General features: G+C 38.3%; 1 long non-coding RNA gene across 1 annotated transcript; it reads right to left on the bottom strand.

Moving 5' to 3' along the window:
- Window positions 1-1,759: 1,759 nt before the first annotated feature.
- Window positions 1,760-23,081, bottom strand: LOC138682483 (uncharacterized). The gene is made up of 4 exons (XR_011322566.1): window positions 22,931-23,081; window positions 10,642-10,767; window positions 9,716-9,798; window positions 1,760-2,357 (listed from the first exon to the last, which is right to left on the bottom strand). It is a non-coding gene; the product is annotated as an uncharacterized lncRNA (long non-coding RNA).
- Window positions 23,082-23,687: the final 606 nt, after the last annotated feature.

Raw genomic sequence — 23,687 nt, 5'->3', positions numbered from 1 at the left:
AGCAGTTATTTCAACAAGCAAATGGGCTTCATACTAGACTTTCTGGACCTTAGCTTTCTCCCTAGGTTCCTCCGTGCCCTGTCTTACTTCTTCCTTCAGACTCTTCTTCCACCACTTACACTTTTTAAAAAACACACCACAAATGCTTTCAGTATATGAAAACTAAGAAATTTCCAGATGCAAGGGAGTAGGAGCACATCAGATAACCTACTCCTTCCTCCATCTTTAATATTATTCTTATGTTAATCCTACAAGAAAAAAAATTTTTGTGCAAATTACGATTTCAGTATTTACATGCTACAAGGTAGTGATAATCCGAAAAACCATCTATGCCAGCAAAATGGCACCTGAGGGTAAATGACATCTGAGTAAACTTGCTCCTGTAGTGTCATTCATCCCAAATGCCTCCTAGTTTCTTTTGAAGTTTTAATGAATAGAATGAGGACTATAAGGCCACTCCCCAAATTTGTTCTAAACAAGTCATGTCCTATCAGTGACATCACAAAAATTCTTTGTAGATAAAAGCCACAATATTTGTTCATCAGGCATCAAGTGTGGCTACATGATGTTTTCGTTTCATGCAGTTTCTTAAAAACTACAACATTCAGATATTCAAGTAGCAAATATTTTAACAAAGGAGACAGTCAAATTTAAATATTTCTGTTTTAAATCATTAGCACAAGGGAAAGCATAGATCATAGACATCTGTCTGCATATAAATGCAAGTGTGTGTTCAAGAACACATATTAACAGTTAAAAGGAATAATTATGGGAGGGTCAGTTTGTTTCAAAATGGCACATGGCTGGATATTCATAGGCAATTTGGGATGTCCATGGTGACCATAGAATGAAGAAACTGACATTGCTGGTATTGTTATATACTTTCAAGATCATCCAACATAAACATTTCCTTTTTTTTGTTGTTTTAAAGTCTCTGGCGCTTTTTGTCTAGAGTCCTGCTGAGTTTATACATTATCAGACTTAACTTTGTTCATCTCAGTTGGTTCATTCATAGTTTCAGTGCTGTCACATGTACAGAATTCCGTATTGGCTGCACATGTTTATATAAATGGATTTACATTTTTAAACTAGCAGTATGAGCTTGTGTACCCCTAAATTATGTGAAAAATCCCAGCACATAAATAGCTGAGTACATACATCTAAAAGTCCCAGCAGACCATGCAAAGTGGTTAACCTACCAATATATAGGCAATTTTGTGTACTGAATACACTTGCACTAAGAGTTAGATTTTCCACTCTAGCTGGTCTATATTTGGAGATAGCAGAGAAAAGGGCTGCAAAAAAAGCTGATTGTAATTCCTTAATCCCAGGAGATCTGTATTTAAAAGTAGATCTTTTTATTTTTCCACCAAATGAAGAGCCTCAGCAAACATACCTCAGTGTTAGCCTGCTCCACTGTCCACATATGGCAAATGGCTTTCATTTATTTCAAGGGTGAAAACATGACCGATACACAAGATACTTCCATACTGCCATTATGTTTCTGCAGGCAGAGGACTCCCTTGCAGCAGAAAAGCCTCTGCTGGTTGCTCCAGTTATTTTAAATTCACTTTATAGCACATAAGCAAATAGAGGGATTTAGCCAAGCCTGTTCTAGGTAAAGCATTCCATACCTCGGAAAAAGTTGCCCTGGATGCCACACTTCAGTACAAAGACCTTGATTTTCTCTTTACAGAATTTGACTTTCATCTCGAGAAAAGCTACAATTTTAGTCAATCTTCTCAAATACATGCTAATATATTTAGTCTAACACCTCTATTACAATTCCCTACTTAAAGGCTTTGTCAACACTTCTATTATAAATGTTGGTTTTCAGAGGTATCGAGCTCAGCCAGAAAAATTTGGTAAGTACAGCATTTGACTTGCATTAACTGCATATTAGGAGCCTATTCACCTTGCAATAACTTCCAAGATAATCTATTTGGATCATTTTGAATACCAGAGTGAACTGAGATTAGATGTTATTAGGAGAGACAGAGACAGATTCTCAGCTGACACAAGCCATTCCAAAAGCTACACTCATTTAAACTACCAAAGGATCTGATATTTAGTCCATTAAAAAAAACACAATCAACTGAGTCCTTGTACAATATGTTGTGACCAGATTTTTTAAAAAATGCAATTCAGGGGAGGTACTCCCCAACACTGAAGCATACTCCAAGGGAAGCATCCCTGGCATCAGCAAGCATATTAATGGATGTAGCTCTTACTTTTAACCACGTGCAAGACAGATGATATGTTGTGTCGCTCGACAGGAGAGATGCCTGTTGCCAGTCACAGGATCGGATGCAGGGTTTCACAGTCCTCCAATACAGGGCTGGAAAAGAGTTAATTCCCTGAGTGGAAGAGACAGGAAAAACTGCTGCCTTCATGAAAATGCAAGACAAATGAGCATTCAAAAGAGTTTCAACCAAATACAGGGACTAGCTTCCTTTGCTTGGACCATCCATGACAATTTGGCCATTAGAGCAATGACTGATGTTTCTAAACATTTTAAAAGTTGTTTTCAGTGCTATAACCTACACAACTATTATTGTTCCTCCATTCTAGGCATTACCATCAAAAACGGGCATCTTTTAAACTTAGATCTGATGTCACTGATAGGTTATTTAGCATTTTAGATACTGGGCAAAGCATTAGCACAGTCCATGGGCCTTGTTTTTACTCACTGTAGTCAGGCCACCATAAGAAATGCAGTTTTTCTGAGGTCTTTCTAAGCAGGTGTCGGCCAGACCCCAAGCAGATTTAGGAAGAGCTGAGTTCTGCTTCGGTCTCTGCCCCCACTTTGCTGGGTGGCCTTTGAGTACCTGGCTGCTGTTTCTCCAACCAGAAGATACGTATGCAGACATTGATCTCCTTAGAAAGGCCATGAAGCCACTGAGGAAATTACAACCGGTGCATTACAGACAACCATGCACAACCAGTGCATAATTACTTAGCAATTATCATTTTTATTAGGATCTCAAGACCTGGATCCATACTAACACAGGCTCTTTAACAGCCCTTGGATTCCATGACCCTCCTGTTTGCCTTGTTCTAGGAAGGTACCCCTAAGGGAATTGCCATGGAGTGGCTGGAGCGGGGTTGCCCACTTCAGGACGAGCCAGGAGCTGCAGGCAGCCCACACTCTGGCCGGGCAGTAACCTTCTGGTGGGTGCAGACCTGCAGCCCCCAAGCAGGGCCATGATGGTGACAGCCACAACACTGCCAACCCCTGGCGATCACTGGAGACAGTGAGGGAAGGCGGCAGGGCTGGAGTCCGTCCGGACAGCCCCACCAGGCTCTGCGGGCTTGGGCTGGGCCCAGGGCCGCTGGCAACATGGCCGCCGGCAACATGGCCGCCGTCAGACCTGGGGTCCCAGCCTGTCCCTGCCCCGAGCTCCTGGACCTGCAGGTGGAGCTGAGGGTCCTGGCTGACTGCTGGGGGACAGGAGCATTTACCAAGTCGCCTTCATGCCAGACAGCTCCCATGCATTAAACTCCACCTAAAAAGCTGCTAGGGTCTTGCCTGAACTATTGCAGTAGGAGGGCTGTTCCACAACCTTCCACTTCTGGTGGCTACGATATTTCTTCTCACTCCCGGTTTGATCTGAACACATGCTGTATTTATCATGGTGTTCCCTTTCAGTCTTCTTCCTGAGAATTGATTTTAAATTCTCTCACAAAGCAGAGTCTCTGACTCCCCATCAGTCAAGCGTCCCTCCTCTGTTTCAGGGCAGCTCGCTTCCCCGAGCACAGGTGAGTGCAATTGCTCAGCGGGCGCCAAAGATCGTCTCCAACCTCCTCTCTCAGAAACAGCTCACCTCACATGTCCTACGACCGCTGGTGCCTTCTTCAGCTTCTGCACTACGGGGTGGTCCCGTGATCAGCTAGTCTTCCTGATTCTTCTCAGCCTTAGGTTAGCACAGGCACATCTTTCAATGTGTCTATTGTCTTCCATTAATGAATCCCTGGCTTATTTCAAAAACACTTGTACATTTTTCTTGTAACGTTCAGCCATTTCTAGCTAGCATTGTAATTCTCAAAGTAACCCAATGCTTCTCATATGATAGTCTGATCCTGCTGGATATTGGCAGTACGTCTTCACTTTATGACATCACGAAACCTCATGGTCATCCTCCAGAATTTTATAGCACTTTCAATAGTGAAAATACTAAATAAAATCCATCCCCAAATGTGCTGCATTGTTCTCTTGTCAGCACAACACACTACTGGTGGTCTTACAATTACCAATAGCATTTGCTCTCCAAGTCGTGTCAGGGAAATTAATGTCCCCAACACAATGCCTAGTAAAATTATTTCTACTCTAATGTTAAAGGGAACACTCTCGACATGTAAAACTGATCTTCAAGTTCTGTTCACAGAATAATTTTCTTAATTTCTTCCCCAGATTGAATATCTACTGTCTTCTATGCATGCTCCTTTTTCTCACTGTTTTATAGCATTCTGCATCTAAACATGTACAATGTCTGCCTGGTGCATTTACCTTACTTTCGTCTCTGAATACTCATACCCTTCAACAGGTATTTAGCAGTTCATCTGCCTCCTCTATTATGCCTCTTTTTTCTCTGTAATACTTAAATTCATGTAATGCATCAGTTGTTCAGATTCCTCCAATTTATTTTTGAGGTTCTTTACCTTACTTCTTTCAATCTTTACTTGTTTCAATTGTTTCTTTCTGACTTCATTCAATTCTTTAGCTAGATTACATGATTTTATCTGCAGCACCCACTTGACTGTGACTCTACTCATTATTAATATTTTCTCTTTATTCCTTTTGGCATTCTTTGTTTTTGCAATAACTTTCTACCCTTTAACTGCATTTTTGCTACCCTTTACCTAATTTCACTGTTGCTGTGAAATAAAACAAGACTTGAAGATTACATGAGTGTGTCTCAACCTTCTCTCTGCATCTATTTGTAAAAAACTTCCTTTGTGAATTACCAACTTAGTTCTGTAAGCTGGAACCCCCAAACCCTCCCAGTAGCCTACTTCTTTTTGTTGTCATAACTTCTCTCTCTTTCACTAGAAAAGACAGCAGTGCCACTGAGGTCCCCTGCTTTGCTTCTCTCAGAATGCTACCTGGCTGGCCTAGTGCTAACATAGCAACGCTAATTTTATTTTTCCCACCATAAAGTGTTTTTGCCAATTTGTCTCTACTTCCATGCATCCCAGAGCCTAAAAACCAGTGTGCTTTTTTGTCCTCTGGGCCTGTTCTGGTGGCAAGCCTGCTGATTTTTCTTAGTGAGATATACCAATCACACAAACCTGCCTCTGTCACACAAAATTTCCTCCCCTGTTTTCCGTGAGGGCATGAAGAGGGTTCTTCCATTTGTTTGTAACTCATTTCATGCCATCTGTATTTCTCTCTCAAATCAGATGTGTATCATCTATTTTCTCCCTTTGGTTCTAATCCCCAGCTATCCTTCATACCCATACTTTATTTTCTTATACCAGCGCTGTCTTCCTCTCTTTCTCCTTTCCATTCCACCTTCCACATTTTCTTTTCTGTAGCAGCTGTCTTCTGTTATCCTACTTTTTTTCTGCTAGGTACTCCTTCTTGTTGTTGGATGTTTCTTTGGACGTCCCTTTCCACCAAGCTCTGTTTTCCTTATCTGCGTCATCAGAAGTTATCTGCACTTCTTCAGTTAGTTGTGTCATCTTCTAATCCATTATGTCTCAGCATCCATCCCTGATGTTGGACTTGACCTATGGTTGCACCTCCAGTTGCCCCAGCTTCTCTTTTAGGAGTGTGAGTAACATTTCAGCCAAAAGTACCTTCTATCATAAATGCTCTAAAGGATAATACTCATCCCATAAATTCTGCAGCTGGTAATCTTTGTCTCCTCTCTTCCTTGAGGCACTAACAGCTTCTATTCCCAATCCCTAGCATTAACAAAAAATCAGGGCAAAATGCAAACCCCACCACACAATCCCTTCCTATATCTTCCTTAACTCTTTTATATATTTTCCTCAATCTAACAGAGGGAAGACACAGAGTGGTCCCTCGGCATTAGTCAAAATCTGTAAATAATGGGGGCAAAGTTTTAAAAAATGGGTCTGTGTTTGGGTATTGGCTTGAATTTCCCAAATGCATGGCTGTCCACAACTCCCAGTGATCTAGGTCATTAGAAAACTGAACTGGTGCAAAATGCAGGCTTCAGGGCTTAATTTAAAAGAACAAACATTGCCTGAATAAAATACAGAAGTGAGGAAGTGCCTGCAACGCTGGATCTCTTATGTGCATGGACAGGTAATGTCTTAGAAAGGATCTACAGGAAAATACAAAACCCACCTCCATGATATTACTGGGAAGCTTTGCTTTTCTAATGTGCACTGGGATCCCAGAAAAACTGAGTTACTATTGATGGGAAAATTCTGAGCCTGGATGACATGTAGTAGTAGACCTGCAAGTTAACATGAGTCTGAAATGGTATTAAATCTGGAAGTGATCAGTATCTCCCCAAAATGAAATAAAATACAATGGCGTCTTATAACAAGAACTGCAAATTAATTACATGGTCAAGCAGTAAATGAAACTGTGGTTACTTAGGGAAAGGAAATACTATACAAACCTGACTAGCACTTTTTCCCCATGGGTGTTGGAGTCTTTTCCTCATGATCGTGCTCTAGATTTCCCTTGACCAGACAAAGGTATCAATGCTAAATTGAGACAAACAACATTACACTGACAGTACATGGTTATGATGCTAAGAAGCAGTGACATTTTCAGGAAGAGGTTAACTGAATATTGGAAGCCCTACCTTCAGGAATGCCCAAGCACTCTACAGAATGGAACTGGGAAGGATCCTGTGCCAAAAACCTCATAAACACCATGATACAACTGTGAGATGTCTATGTGGGATAGAGAAGGCATCCTACTAGGAAAAGAAGATGAGCTTTGCCATATAGGTATACAGATACTGTATTTTTAGCATGGCTGGAATTCCCAAGAAAGTTGGTGGAAATTTCCAGCCAATAAGAAAGGCTCCTAGCTCCTTTTCCCAAAAAAAACTTAAGAATGATTTGGTAATGGGTAAATGTTATTAAAATATTCATTCTTAGTATTATTTTCTTTCTCCTAGTAAAGTAAAAGTTATAATTACTTGGTGAGAAATCATAGCTGTGAATTGCTAGTTATTGTTGGCATCACACCCAAGCAGCACAACATTTTTTCCCACCTACTGTGCAGGATAGCTGGCAAGTCCCTGAAAATTAATGACCTACTCAGAAACAGATATTCGGACAATATTTTTTGAAGGCTGGAACAGTCTTTACTGCTAATATTGAGGAATGAGCAGCTACGCAGAACCAAGAGAACTCCAGGAAAGACTATGTAAGTGTAAGAAACAATCCTCTCTGTCTTTCCTCATCCCAAACATAGAGGAGTCAGTCACTGACTCCTGACTTCTAATGTGTGAATAGATTAACTGCACTCTCTCAGTTACACACTCTTCACAGGAACTGTAGTGACACAGGAACTGAGCAGACAGCTCTCTCTAAAAAGAGAGTGACACAAAGAAATTCCCTTCCTTCTAGAGAAATTGTTGATATTTACATCACCACATTGAACACTTACTGAAAAACTACTTTAGACAGTACTGATCATGGAAAAGGACTTCACTGGAAATTTAAGTATGCAGGTCTCATATGCTGTTGAAAGTACTTCAGATTCAGTGTAATGGAGGGCCTGTGCAAATCAGAATCTGTTTACTTATTGCACTCTCTTACACCTGCAAAGCTGTAAATTACTATATCAGTTACTAGGAAGAGGGGACCCAGGCCCAAAATTTAAATACAGGGGCATGTGGGAGGGTATGCACAATCTGAAATGGTTTCATATTTTCTGAAATCTAATTAGTTCAGATAATTATGGAATTTGGAAACAAATTATCAGTCTGTTTTGTATCAAGAAGACAATTGCATCAAGAAGACATGCTTGGAGCCCAATGCTGAGTAATAAACCACCCATGCAGTTTCCATTTTTGACTTCTTGCTTTTGGGGGATGTGTGAAATAAGCTGCAGATGACAGTCAAATGCACAGACTTTGGTAGCTTCTTTCCAATGAATATATTTTCCTGGACACTTGCTGTTCTGAATTTTTACAGTGTGAAAGTAAAAAGAAACAGTTGTGCAGTTTAACTGAGGTTTCATTTGAAGGAATTGCATGATGGATTCATTACTGAGATGGCAAGTATAGCTCAAACTAGTCAATATGGAATTTCCTTTTTCCATTCTCTAGATATAACAGGATACAACAGGCAGTGAAATAGGCACTTAGTCACTGGTTTTTTACAAATCTTTTTAATTCCCTTATTGCCCAATCTTGCAGTTGTTGTGAACTTGCCAACATTTCTCTTGCCATAATTCCTGCAAAAGCAGGCCCTTAAATGTGAAAGATAATTTAAATGACCTTTAGCTGCCTTCCATGGATTGCCATCCATAAAACGAGGAATCAGAAAAAAGTATTCATAAAAATAACGTGACACCATCTAATAGGCTAACTACATGTGCTAACTATGGGCCTGATTCACGACACCATTACATCATTTTATTCCCCACAAGAGTTACCACTGAAACTGCCATTAACAGAATGGGCTTTCCTATATCCAACACGTGTCTTAAGTACTGCAGGATCTAAATTTTGAGTACTTTCTGAACGGTATTCAGAATTCCTGTCTAAGTTCCCAAGAAAATGTAGAGGCAATGAGATTTGCAGTAAGAGGCTTAACTCTGGCTGTATAGAGATAATTATACCAAACTGGATTCAGAGCCTTGGAGTTATCTTTTTAGTGACTGAACATCTACTGTACATACTCAGGTCCACGCACCTGTGCCCTAGGAATGGATATGTGTCTTACCTTTTCCCCACACTGAAGAAATCCCACAGTTTTTACTTGGCCTTATTCTGTATGTTGCTCTATGAGAGTTTCATGGATGACCAGAATGTCCTCTAACTTTATACCTTGCCCCAAGAGAGCATCCATGCCTTTATATTTCAGACACATGCTTCTTCATTCACACCCTCTCTTCGGAGCTAAGACTACTCACATTTTTGTCTTACAAAAGCCTACCTTATGTAAACATATATTTGGATGAACTCCAAGTACTCTTATGCAATAATACACACTGATGATGAATAATAGGATGAAAGAGAAATATAAACACTTAGGAAAAGGCTGCAAAATGACTATGCAGCAATTTTCTATTCGTCATTTTGCACCATTTTCTAATACTGTGGAAACAGAATAGACCAAAGACAACCATGACAAAAGGGAAATTATTTTTTCCGAGTAAAACCAGCAGAATTTGACTGGTAACATTCAAAGACAATATCAATGATATTGTGCAAAATTATTCAATTTTTTATCCTAAAAAACCAGTCATCCCTTTAAGTCATTGGCAAATTGCATTGTGTGACTTGGTACTGGATCCACAATGAAATACAATTACAAAAACATTAGGTAATATAGACTTTCATTAGTGATGCCAGCAGTGTCTAGATCCTGACTTCCTAATTAAGCTTCCAGTCCAATTTCTTTGGTAGTGTACCAAGCATTTCCTCCTTGATCATTTGACTATCTTTTAAAACACTGTATCTCCTCTGATGATGAAAAAAGTAGGGAAAAGAAGCCTCACACAAAAAAACCAAGCCCTCCTCTCTGGTTCTCCCGGATTGTTCCCCCTTCATACCTCTTTATGCTGTACTGTAGCTCCTCAGGAACTGTCTCTGTGTTAGTCCACTTCATGGTCAACTAAAATCTGTGCATTCAAATCTGTACAAACACATTGGTTTCATTATTTATTCCTTTCACATCAATGATAATGATCAGTAAGAGTTTAATCGGGCTTGCAAAAGTATCAATACAGTCTCTAAATCAAAGGCAGTATTCAGTTGTTTATATACTTTTTAGGCCATTCTTTTTGCTAATGGCAAGTATTCATGTTTGATTCTAAAGTCAGATAAGATATGCAAGGGTTCAGGTGTGTTTTGCACACTCCAAATACGTTCTGAAAAACAGAAGTATGGAATTTTTTCCGCTTTCACTTGCCTGCAGCCTCCTCTTCTCAATCTCTTGCCTTCATACATTTTTTATTAGTGCTGTAATTTAAATATAAAATGAGTTTACCATTCACCTAGGCTAATCAGATCTGACTACATATGAATGATATTTGGGATTATGCCCTGCATGAGGACATTCACTGCCTCCCTGAGGACATAATTTTACTGTTGAAGTTTACGATAAGGAAGACTGATCAGTCTTGTGATGCACATTTCAGGATTTCATTATTATGAGATTAATATTTTTTTTTCTCTGAGTGTTGAAAGAAACTGGAAGTACAACTCACTGTTTTATATCCATGTGATGGATAATTTCATATTTGCTTTTCCTTACTCTACTTTAGGGACCAGAACTGTGTTCTAAGCAATGAAAGAAGAAAAATTTTAAAAGATTTTATGAAGTGTATGAAGTGCTCCAGTCTTTTTGATTGCTTGTGTGACACGTATGAGGCAAGAACATAAGCCCACAAAGCTTCACAATGGTAGCTTAGACATATCTTCAACAGTATGTGAAGTGCGACAGTCTCTTGCCTGGCTACTCTCTCAGGTGACCTACCTTGAGAAATACTTGAAGAATCAAATTATTTTCAAGATCCCTGAAGTCCGGAGATTTCATCCATGCAGCACTCAGAGTTTTGGAAAGAGGCAGCAGTTTGCATTTTCTTCCCATGTCCTGTAGACTCTGAAAACAGACATGGGTGTTACACAGTGGTTGGTCTTGATTTATTTTCCTAACAAATTTATTCTCCTTTGTTATCATGACTCCAAACATCAGTGTCGTCTTCCTCCATCTTGCCCAATGAAAAATATACCTATTGCATAAGGTCTTGTGGGTAAAGGGCCTGAACTGACAGTACACTTTCACATCCTAGGATTTTAATGGCTTTTAAGCATAGAAAGACCCCAGGGCAGCAAAGTCCTGAAGTTCATGCTGAATTTTAATGAAATGTCTGTTATCACTGCTTAGCATAGTACATAACTATGCACTGAAACCTTATATTGGACTGGTTCCTAGCAGTGATAGCGTTTACATGCTTGAAGTGTAGTCTGCTTACATGCTTTGCTGAATCTTGTTTACTTATCTTTGGGGAAAATAAAATACTATTTCAGTATACCACCTGAAGCATCACTGGCAAAGAAATATAAGATATTTAGCATATGTGAGAAGGGCGGTATCTACTCAGGGAATAGAATGTACAGAAAGGCTGAAAGATTACTATTCATTCACTTGCATTAGCTTAGCAAGTAGGAGCTCTAACCATGGACCATGACTGTAGAACACAGAGCAGAAACACAATCTCTCCTCCAGAAACTTTACTCCAAAAGAATGAGAAAGTGATAGAGATGAAAAAAGGCTAGAAAATATTTCAGATGGTGATAAGAAGTGAAAGAAATGTCTGTCTGCTAGGCAATTATGGTTGCACCGCAGCAGTCTACCCACTGATATGGTTTTTGCAGACATCAGCAAGGGCAAGTTTTAGAGAGGTGTGAAATATAACAAATGGAGTGGGTTTGCAAGTTTTATAGGGAACTCTTCCCAACTGTATTGGGCAGCATCACTTGACAAACTTTGATTAGAAACATTAACAACTGAAAAAGCACTTTGCAGTGAAATTATGCAGGATGAACACCAGACTCTGGCTTCCTTTCCTGATTAACTATTAAAATGATGATAGTCAGCACTATACAAGACTTAAATAAATTCATTACAATCATAAGGGAAATCATCAGAGAGGAAGAAACAATTTAAAATATCCACTTATTGGGTAATTTTTGCTTTTTTCCTGAATATTTCAGTAACTTCCCTAATGTTTTCGCCATTTAATCATTTTCATTTAAGCTTGCTTTCCTCTGTAGTTTCAAGTAAAAATCTGAAGTTCTACTTTACTTCTAATCAGGTAAGTAATCTAGCATTATTTTTGTTTTCAGTATTTTTAAGTGTAACTCAACATCAGGTTTCCTGTATGAAAATTTACAGAAGTTGCCTATAGAATTTGTATTCTTCACTATTCAAATAATTGAGGGGAAAAAATTGGTTTGCTACTGGGCCTGTTAATACAGGTTGAATTCAGTGGCAGAAAGCAAACAGCTAAAATTGACTTGTTCAAGATTTTAAATGAAATATTTACAGTAAAAAATTAGCACTCTCTGTTAGTTCCAGGAATAATAACAAAAGTTTTCTTCATACACATTTTTTAATTAACAAACTGGAATTTTATTTTTAAAAAAATATTTAAAAACTGCAGACATCCCTCTCTGAATCATCTCCATGTTTGTGTTATTAAACACAGCTTGACAGGTTTTTCTTTGATACATATGATTTACAAACACCATCAGATCCATGGTCCTTGTTTTAAAATGTTTTATAGTTTCATAGCTCGTACTTACAAAGTTATGCCAGTAGAAGTGGCTTTCACCAAAGGGCTTAATCCTGCCCAGAGTTAGCATAAAAGAAGTCAGTTAAAGACAGAAGACAGACACCCTCCTCCTTTACATTTATGTATTTAAAGGCATTGAATATGCAAATGTTCCTCACTTGAAAAATGCTGTTGCATAAAATTAGTTGACAGAAATCATGTGCAACAGGTCTCCTGTTTTGACCCTCAGTCAGATCTGCAGTTTGTGGTGTCACATCCAGCTGCTCTATTTGATACCAAGTGTAATTCTTGTGCATGTAAGCATGAAGTTGGAACATATGAGGGCTTATTCTGAAATGTTCAATTGGATTTTGCTTCAATAAGAAAGATGGAGGAAAAAAAATCAAGAATATCAACAGCTGGCACAAGAAGAACTGCATATGCAAAACTACAAGTACATTTGAAAGGCCAGATTCAAGCTCTTTTGAGCAGTAAAACAATTTAATCTGGTAGAGGCTTGATCACATAATGGCAACTGACTCAAAATACTCATTCACTCCTAAGGATTATGGTAGAGGAAATGATTCGGGGCCAAGGGATCTTAGAGTGGGTGAGATTTTATCACCATTAGTGCATATTATCCTCAGTAAGAACAGCAGGATTTAGCAAAATACAAAGAATCTCTCACAATGTTTTCTTAGCAAAATGTGGTATTTTTGAAAGGAAAAAAAAAAAAAAAGAGAGAGAGAAAGCTTTGTATAGCCAGGCAGTTTTGGAGATAGTAATCCCCATCCCAACGTCAGCTATTAAAGTGTATGGGAAGATGGAATACAGAGGCTGACAGAAAAGATTTACAAGCTCCAACAGGAAGGTGAACGAAGCAGTGCAAGAAAAGCAAGGCAATTTCCACTGACTGATCACTATAGCCTAATTAGAGCAACAGTATTGTATCCAGTTCCCTCACCTAAGAGCCACTGAGCCATAACGACATAAAAGAAATCACCGAGAGGGTAGGAAAGCAATGAGCAGTGGAAAGTTCCATGAAGTGTTCCTGCTGCGGATGGCTTACAGGGATGCTCAGAAATGAATGCTTCATGTGTATTTTGCCATAAATACATCCCTCAGGAGATCTGCATTAGAATCAAGGATGTCTGTGTTGAATGACTTTGACAGTAATAAACTGCTTAGTAATTTTATATTTAACATGGAAAATTGTTTCCAAAGTACTTTTTGGACACCAGCTCAAAAGTTTAGCCAGTTTTTGAATTGTCTGACTAATGTATAACTCTCGCAGTGCATAATGCCAGTAAAACTGTTATTCTGAAGTCTTTGTTGTGACTGTTTCCCATTTTAATTGCATGAGAAGGTTGGGTTGTTTTTCCAGAATCTGTTGCTTGGAATAAGAGATAACGAGTCCCTCAGTCATGCCTTACATTTCTGTAAGTGAAGGGCCTAACCCATGGCATGTCTTACAGCTCCAGTTTGGTGTCCAAAAGAATACCATCTTTTGTCTAACCTTGTCACTGTCATTCATGGTGACAGGAAGAGACATATTTAGGGAGAAGTTTATAGATGCTGAAATTGCAGCAGATTGCAGACAATACAGTGGCATTTGGCTGACAGTAAGCTGGTTAGTTAGCTGTGCCTCCTTGTCCGGTGTGAAAAATAAGTGCTTCATCTCTGACTTCTATGTGACAGTCTTTTTTCTCCAGATGCCCTTTTAATGGTTATTTATTTCCCCCTTTTTTGTGTAACCTATGGTGTCTTTTGTTTGAGTTGATGCTGTTTGCCTAGGAAAAACGTTGGTTTTAGGCACAGATCATGCAGGTTGCTGTATATGGCATCAGTTGCAGTGAGTGGTAGGACAGCCCCAGCCTTACTGTTTACCTTCCCCGTATTCTCGGGAGGACTTGGGGCAGTGAGAAACATCTAGGCAGAGAAAATCACCTTGTTTCCTCTGCCAGCAAGGAGACCTGTAAACTCTCAATGGCTCTACCACTGCTATCAGGTTCAGCTCGCTTCCACTCCCCTTTGGATCAGCAAACAGCAAAGGTGTCTACATTTCTGGGGTTCTATATGGGCAGTGTGGCAAAAGGCATTCCAAGCCAATGCTTGACTTGTTATGCTGTTAATTACTTTTTGGCTTCCTCTCATTTTCCATTTCATCTGTCTCCAGAGCCTTTCATCTGTGATTATTTTTTCGCCACTGGTTTAAGTGTGCCTGCCTATACAGAGCTAGCCTACAGCTACAGTTTATCAAGAAGTGGAGTTCAGATAGCAGCAGCTTGATACGTCTTCAAGTTGCAGTGCTATACAGTAAAACAGCTTTTACAATGGTGTTAAGTATATAGGATTTAATTCTGAAGGCAAGATTTCTGTTTCTACATGGCATATGTTTCTTGCTATTCTGGCCTTAACATCAGTTCATAGTAACTTACTATGGTTGTTTTAATTAACATAGAATTCACTCACTGTACTTATTTATTAAGGACCTACTAAATAATTTCATTATTGAGGCTTATTATTCATACTGTTAGGAATTTACTAATAAACAAGATCAAATTCTCTCAATGTTATAATTAAATCTCTTAAATTTATAATGGGGGTAACTGTATGAAGACTTACACACATCAATACTTATCTTTTAATTATGTATGCATAAAATACATGAAGACATAGCCATATATGTCCTCTATATATATACACACACAAAAGTCTGATAAATATATATATATATTGTTAATTGATACATAAAGATATCAACAATTTCTTATCTAATTGATAGATCTTAAAAAAAAAAAAAAAGAGCTCTGTAAACAGGGATCCTCACTTTGTCACTGGTAGGGTCAATTTCTAACAAAGCCAAGAAAAACCCCTCTGTATCTAAGGTGGTATTTTATTTTTCACATCTACTTGCAGATAACCTTCTATTTATGGGAATAACATGTAAAAGTAGGGTCAAACCACTTATACAGGCTGATCTTTATTGCTTGATAAATAAACAAGTTGTTTAATATGACTAAACACAAGGATAGGGATACCTAGGAATTAAGACAGTAAGTCAAATTCAGGAGAACAGGAATACTATCCGAAACCACAGCATCATTGGAAAACTTATCAAAATTGTGATTAGCAGCTAATGTCTGTTTCCAATATGGTATAGACAGAGAATATAATCCTTGAATAGAGGGATGTGTAACAGTGTTAGGAGTGGTAATTTCTTAGTAATACGGTATTAATGAGATCAATGCTGAAACGCACTGCTGTCTGCACTTCTAAAGGGATCTTGATGGCAGGGGCTCAGAAAAGAGCTACAAGAATAGCTAGTGGTTTGGGAATAACTATTTTGTAGCAAGAAAGGTGACAGAAGGTCTATTCATTCAGTTAATTAAGAAAGTCACTGGATCATGTTCTACAAGTAGCCACATGGGGAAGAGATATTTGATAACAAATTGATTTTTAGCACAGCAGAGGAAGGCATAATAAGACCCAAAGGCCATATTTAAAACAGTGAATGGAGTTTTCTAGCCATCTAGTATATTGATAGACAGAAATCAGGCCTCTCATAATCTCCATTTCCAGCTGATGAGTTCTCAGCTCATAATAAGATGTTATATTTTCTCTATTGTACCTTTCCGCAATGCTTTGCAGTTCTTCCTGCTGAATCTCATGTGTAGTTCCCCAGTCCTTGAGGCGATGCAGCTCTTTTCATTGGCTATACTGAGCCTTTTTTTAAATTATCTAAGTTTCCCGATACTGTACTGTCAGGAAGTTTCAATCCCCCTTCTTTTAAGACTATCAATGCAAAGATTTCTCCTAATACAGCTTCTTAAGAATCAGTCCTAACTACCTATCCCCTAGCCTAATTGTTCCTTTTTCAATATTGCCTGAAATCATCTACCATGGTCATCTCACAGTTGCGCTCTTAAATTCCACTTTCTCCAAGCAAGTAAGTAGCTTTCTGTTCAGCAGCATAATGAGTGCATTGCAGAAGGACAGGCAGAATATACTGCCTTCATTTCCTTTCTCTAGAAAATGAAGTCAACCTATTTAAAAGACAAAAGAAAAGAAAGAAAAGAAAAGAAGAGAAAAGAAAAGAAAAGAAAAGAAAAGAAAAGAAAAGAAAAGAAAAGAAAAGAAAAGAAAAAAAGAAAAGAAAAAAGAAAAAAGAAAAGAAAAGAAAAAAGAAATAAGAAAAGAAAAGAAAAGAAAAGAAAAGAAAAGAGAAAAGAAAAAAAGGGAAAAAAAGAAGAACAGATCAAGTTAGTTTGGCATATCCTGCTTTGGTAAACCAATATTCCACTTCCCTATTATCTGTAGCTTTAATGGTCTTTCCCTTCAAAACCTGTTTTAAAACTACATGTATTACTGAGCCAAACTCACAAGTTGCAGTTGCATACAGCAGTTTCCTCTCCTTACATAAACACATGCAAAACGCTTGTCTTTGGATGTAGTACTATCCCTAATTCAGTAGGCTTGATTTAAAATAGTTGCTATTAGACCTGTACTTTGGTGCAAATTCTGCAAGAGGATGGCCACTGTTGAGTCTGTTACCCTTTTGGTAAAATCACCTGTAATTTTGTTTTTACTTCTTTTATAGTTCTTTCTATTATTTCATTCCCATTTATACTTCATTTTTCTCCTGTAGCTAGTATTAGTCAACTTACTGAAAAGCAGAGCAAATTATTCTTTCCTTTTTTGTCAACAGCTATGGTTTCTTTAACCTCTTTACCACGCAGCTACTTATTTTAGGTCTTTAGCTTCTGTCTTCATCCCTAGGTATCTCTATCCTTGTGTTTAGTGCATCAACACAGTGATGAATTGCTGCAGAGTAATCATCATGTTAACCTATAGTTTGTCAGCTGCTTCTCTGTGGCCATCTATGCCCATCCAGTGGTTAAATGCAAGGCAGCTAGCTGATTACTTTCAGTGAGGTTTGAGCTAATGTGTTTTTTTCATGATTAAGGTGTGTGTTTACAGGTAATTCCTGTGCATCAGCTGACAGGTGGTCACTTGTAGAGCTGTTGCTATTCATCAAAGGCATGTACCTGTACCCGTAACTTAGCAAACTCTGGCCTTTTGAAATCCTAAATCCACTTACAGGTCTGAATCTCTGCATCCTTCTAACTGAACTTCCAATTGCCCAGTCTAAGGTTATATTCTATAATGTCTTTCTTCAATACAGACTGCTCCAACTACTTATAAGCTTATAAGCCTTTCTAGGGCCCTCCGGTTGTGTCAGAAATTGTTGGTGAAGAAATGTGTGTGTGCTGTAACAGCATAAAGACTTAACTCTGTTTTCAGAATGGTGTTTCCTAAAATACATCTGCAAAATGCAAGTCTGACATAATGGCATATTCCCATCAATATTTCTTTCTCTAGTGTAAGCAAGGAACCAGATTATTTGAGTAAGTGTCGTGGTTTAACCCCAGCCAGCAACTAAGCACCACGCAGCTGCTCACTCACTCCCCGCCTCCGCCCCCAGTGGGATGGCTGAGAAAATGGGGAAAAAAAGAAATAAAACTTGTGAGTTGAGATAAGAACAGTTTAATAGAATATAAAAAGAAGAAACTAATAATGATAGTGATAACACTAATAAAGTGACAGCAGTAATGATAAAAGAATTGGAATATACAAATGATGCACAGTGCAATTGCCCACCACCCACCAATCGACATCCAGTTAGTCCCCAAGCGGCGATCCCCCCACCCCCACTCCCCCCAGTTTATATACTGGGCATGATGTCACATAGTATGGAATACCCTGTTGGCCACTTTGGGTCAGCTACCCTGGTTGTGTCCTGTGCCAACTTCTTGTGCCCCTCCAGCTTTCTTGCTGGCTGGGCATGAGAAGCTGAAAAATCCTTGACTTTAGACTAAACACTACTTAGCGACAACTGAAAACATCAGTGTTATCAACATTCTTCACATACTGAACTCAAAACATAGCACTGTACCAGCTACTAGGAAGACAATTAACTCCTTCCCAGCTGAAACCAGGACAATAAGCAATTAACATTTTTCCACAAGTAAGAGTGGGAAAAAACATGATTCCTTGTGCTTTTATTTAAAACTGTGGGAAATATGAAAAAACCTCAGGCTGTTGGGGAGATGGTCGACTTACATTCAGTTTTCTAAATGTTTTGACCCCAGCAGTGTCCAGGAAGTATTGCATTGCACTGAATAAAGAGGTATGAGCACAACCCATACTCCAGCCTAGAAGCTGCCTCCTTTCAGCAATCACTTTTGTCACCTTTGCATGCTTATGTGTGAAGTCTGTGGAACCCATAACTCATAGGTTTTGGACTAAAATTCCTGTCTCTTAATGTGATCTCTTAATGTGATCCCTTAATGTGATCTCTCTCTGCCTTTCATTTAAGTGAAGTGATTTCAGCCCAAAAGCTGACCGAACTTTCTCCACTTTTTGACTGTGGAAGGTGAAACACATATTTTAGGCTGTAACTTTTAAGCATAACCTTGATACTGACTCCTGTTTTTTTCCAGAACTAAAAGGGCTTTCAAGAAAATTAACTATAAAATTTTATTACTTGCCTCTCAGTTATTGACTAATACTCTCCCCAGCCATATGTTTTCTTGTACTTTGACAGAAGTACCTACCTGAGTTAAACCATGGCCCTTTTGACGTCAAAGGCAAAACTCAATTTCATGACTGGATTTTACCCTCTGGGATATATTTTCAAAGTATACATTTCAACAGTATAAAATATCCTGTAAGCCCCATGCCAACACCACCAGCACCACACATAGTAGGACATTTTTGCATTGGCATGAACAATTCTGGCACCTCCCTTCCTGTGGTTTTGCTTTTTCTGTACATACGCATTTAGATTTAAATTTGGGGAGAAAATGTTATTTATATATCAATCTACATAACATCTACATCACTGCTGGTGCAATACAAATAACACTGTTAATAAATAACAATAAAATTATGCTTGATTTGGTTTTTACATTGCCTTTGTATTAACCCTAACCAATGTTGTATTGATTTCACTTTTCTTAAATGTTTTCCTATTTTAAAGTCCTTAGCAGTGTGTGCCTCTATTATAGGAGAGTGGTTCTTGATACTCATCATAATGGGTATATTCTGAATACTGGTAGCCTTTCTGGCACTCTCACCAGAGTACTCATGATAAATTTACCACAGTGTGGTGAGTAATACATATTTAGAATCTGGTTTTCTCCATTATCTCCCTTTAAAAACCACCAGAAAATACATACCATAAGCAGAATATTTCTTATGGGCATTGTATTGTTTCTATAATGTAGATTTTTTTTGAGATTAGATTGTTCCTTTACCCTGTTAGGGCAAAAGATTCCTTTTGATCAGAATCCACTCTTGATTTGACTGACTAGAGACCCATACTTACCAAAAATTGTCATTGTCTTGGCTCACCAGGATGTCAGAGAACACAAAACTTTCCCAACACATTAAAGATGCAGCAACACAAGGAATAATCAAAATAATAAGTTAAATGCAATTCAGAGAGGAAAAAATTACAGGTTTTAACACAAGGATCACATAAACGCAGCCCCAGTGAAACAGGGATGATGGACCATGCTCTTTCTCCCGTTTTTTTTTGATAGAATCCTTCTACGTAGCAACAACTATACACATTTTATGAAAAAAAAAGTTTTTATTCTATCAGAATTATTATATTTTCATAAATATAAGTTGACTCACAAAAACTATGCTTCTTTAAGAAAAACAGCATTTGAAAATTATTCTAAAACAACCTTCTTTGGTAGAAGATGTGCACAAAACTAGAAGTGAATCACAGGCACAAGACCTTTTGGCACAGACAGAGCATACTTACAGGAAAAGAGGTGAAAGGGCTACTTGGCTTTTGAGAAAAGTTGTCCCTTGTAAGCATATATAATCCTCACCAGAGCTGAATAATAGAAAGATTTATTTAATATACAATCCATGGGTCTTATGTATAAAAATGTTTTCTTTTATCACAGATCACCTTGTCTGAGCATGAATATATGGAAAAGTTTAGCTGAAAAATGTAAAAATTGAAACTGAAAATCAAAATTATCCAGCCCTTTATAACAAACAAACAAACATCAAAAATTATACATGGGATTTAAACAGATGTCTTCCATGTGTAGGCTGCTCATATTTTCCCACTCACTGTAGTGTTTCTGTATACATTTATACTGCATGATATACAATTTTTAAATGCCAGAGAACTGTCATACACTACACTTGTTTTCATTGGGTGAACCACCTGTGCCAGAGCTTGATCAAACACTATGCAACAGTCACACAAAAGTCTATTAAATAGAACAGAAAAAACTTTGTTATCAGCACTCACAATTTTAGTAAATATTATCTTCTTACTCAACTGATCTGCTTCCTTTCTGATTATTAGGTTTGTATCTACTGACTTTATTGACTTAATAACCTTTGCTTAACTTTATTTCTATAAGCCCCATAGAACCATTACTAAAAAGTGCTTATGACTAGGTTTACTCATATTAGTGCAAAACTGCAGAGTTCTTTGCTAATTCTAATCAGACTTATTTTTTTCAACCCTATTGAAGAAAATAGAATTACATGGAAATCACCAAGAGACTAACTTACCATCTCCAAACTTCTATAACTGGTATGAAAAGGTAGTCAGAAAAGATCTCATTTTCATTATTTGCTCTCACAGTGTATTTGCAGCATTGGCAGTTCACCAACACATTTTTTTCTCCAGAAACTGAGGTCTTATTTTTTTAATTGTTGAGACTCACCAAACATGGAACATAGTGATATCAGTTTTATTCACTTTTCAAATTAAAAGCAAGCTTTAACTGTTCTTGAAAATCCCTTCCCCAATTCTGTGGTTCATGAAGCACAAACTGCCCCACCATGTGAGCTGCGCCTTCATGTACACCTGACCTACTTCAGTTTCCTGGCCTATCTTCACAGCTCAAAGAGAATTACAGAAGATAAGTTCTCATACAGTCGAGTGGCTACAGGGTACTGAAAGCAACATTAAATAAATGAACTATTGTTAGCTATCAGTTTGACTCTCTGCCAACCACCTAAATGAATCACTTTGAAAAATTAAACAAAAAGAGGTTTAATTTGACATGACTGTTGTTTGACTTTCCGCTTTTTTGTTTTAGTAGGGACCCAATGCTGATGCCATGCCAGCCAGAGAGTAAGTACCACGTATCTGTCCATTGCCAACCCATAACTAATGCATTAATCCCTTTTATTTTTTCACTTTTATTGTTTGCTATTAGAAATGTGTAATGCAGACCCATAAGTCTACAATAAAGGCCCTGGATATTTCACAATAAAAACTTCTCTATCCTCTTAAAATGTTTAGCTGTTTTTCTTTGCTCTTTATGTAGTAAATAAGCCTGGAGGGATACTGAATACAGATAGCTAAACAATTTCAGTTCCTTTAGCAGTTTATATGTGCCCTCCAATCTCTTGGAAAAGGCAAAGGGCAGGGGAGGCAGGATTATTGCAATAAAATGTTTTATACAGTGAATTTGGCTTGGTTGCATAAAATGTTAATGTTGGAGTAAATCATCAGTTTGGCTAGTGAAGTTAGCAAGAGGCCTGCTGCCTGACCATTTACAGTTTTGTGTTTCTCCTCTTCAATAGGTTTCTTTTCGTTATTGCTTCTTACAATAAACACTCTGGGCCAAATTTTCGACCCTGTTACAACATGCGACCCCATCGGCATTAATTTGGTAACACTGGTGTAACCAAGGCAGAAGAATTTACTCTTCACATTTATAGGCTGCCTTTCATCTGGGGATATCAAAGAACAAGCCTGACCAAAATAAGTTCCAAGATCTAAACACTCCCAAACTTTGGGAAAGTACAGGGCCAGCCTTTGCAGCCAGATCCAGTTCTGATCCACATTTAAGGCACTTCTGCCTTGAACCATGAGGTGCAAATTAGTTACAACACTCCCTACACAGAACAGGAACCTGACGGGAACACTGAGAATTATTAAAACCTGTGGTTTGTTTCAAAATCAATTTCTCGTTTAGAGACATAATTGTGGTTCTAGAGGGCATAAGCCCAAAACAGTTCTGAATATTTTATTTTCTGCTTAGTGCAAACCCATTTGCATCAATAGTCTTGCCTGAAACAAAAAAAAAACTAAGGAACTTGAAAACTTAGTTGAAGTTGGCTGCAGAAAGAACTAAACAAAATAAACTGTTACTATGATACACATTATTTCATGAGTTCTAATCACAACAGCAGAAAACCATTTCAGTTTCTTAATCAATTCGGTCAATGTGATATACTTCCTGCAGTATTCATAAACTGAAAAGTTAAAAATACAAAACTTTCATCACTACAGAAATGCGAAATAATTCATTATTTAAAAAGAACCTGCAGTAGGAGTCATTTGTACTGAGGACAAGTGGCTTCTACAACAAGATTTTCTTTAAAGCATGCCCTTGCCTGCTTACGGACCCCAGCTCTGCCAGATACAGAACTCACCCGGGCACATGGCCGGGCTGCTGCGAAGGCACCACGGCCTGTTTCAACTTGTGGTGATGGAAATAACAGGCACAGCTCTTCTCCCCTCCCTGCAGAGGAAGCAAGGAGAGGTCAGTGAAGCTTCCTATGACTTCGTTCATGAGCAGACACTAAACCCACAATTTTTCAAGTTACTAGTAATAATAGTTATTTTAAAAAAAGAAAATTGTAGAGATGAAACATAGGCTAGGGAATGACGTGGTAGAAGTAAGTCTTGAACTGAATTAGTTGCCTTTAATATTTCTCATTGATTTCTAAAAACTGTCAGGGTGGGGAGGGGGAGAAAGAATAATTGAATAAAATATACACAGCCAGGAAATTGAAATACCCCAGCCTTGGCATGGGATGACACTCCCTCTTTACACAGAACTCAGCTGTGGGGCAGATTTAGATGAGAGCAAAACAACATTTCTAAAAGCTGTAAGTCTGCTTATGTTGTCCTAAAATATGACCAGAATGCTAATGGGGCAGAGTCAGGCTCATTTTCACGGACCTCCCACTGAGTTCATGCTTCATGCATTACACAAGAAGAAAAGTTTTGCATGTTAGGCTAAAATTAACTCTTCCTTTTCTTCCCTTAAAATGAAGAAAAGAGGCACTATGCATGATGTTGCTGTGGGCCTGGGAATCCAATTCCCTCAGCTGCTGTCAACACCACTGGCCAGACTGTGAGGAGCAGCGCAGCTATCAACAGCAGCTCCTCTGCCATCAGCATTGC

This window comes from Haliaeetus albicilla, chromosome 28 (genome assembly GCF_947461875.1).
Source record: "Haliaeetus albicilla chromosome 28, bHalAlb1.1, whole genome shotgun sequence".
Classification (NCBI taxonomy): Eukaryota; Metazoa; Chordata; class Aves; order Accipitriformes; family Accipitridae; genus Haliaeetus; species Haliaeetus albicilla.
The sequence above is the reverse complement of the archived record's forward strand: the minus strand, read 5'-3'. Positions and strand labels throughout refer to the sequence as shown.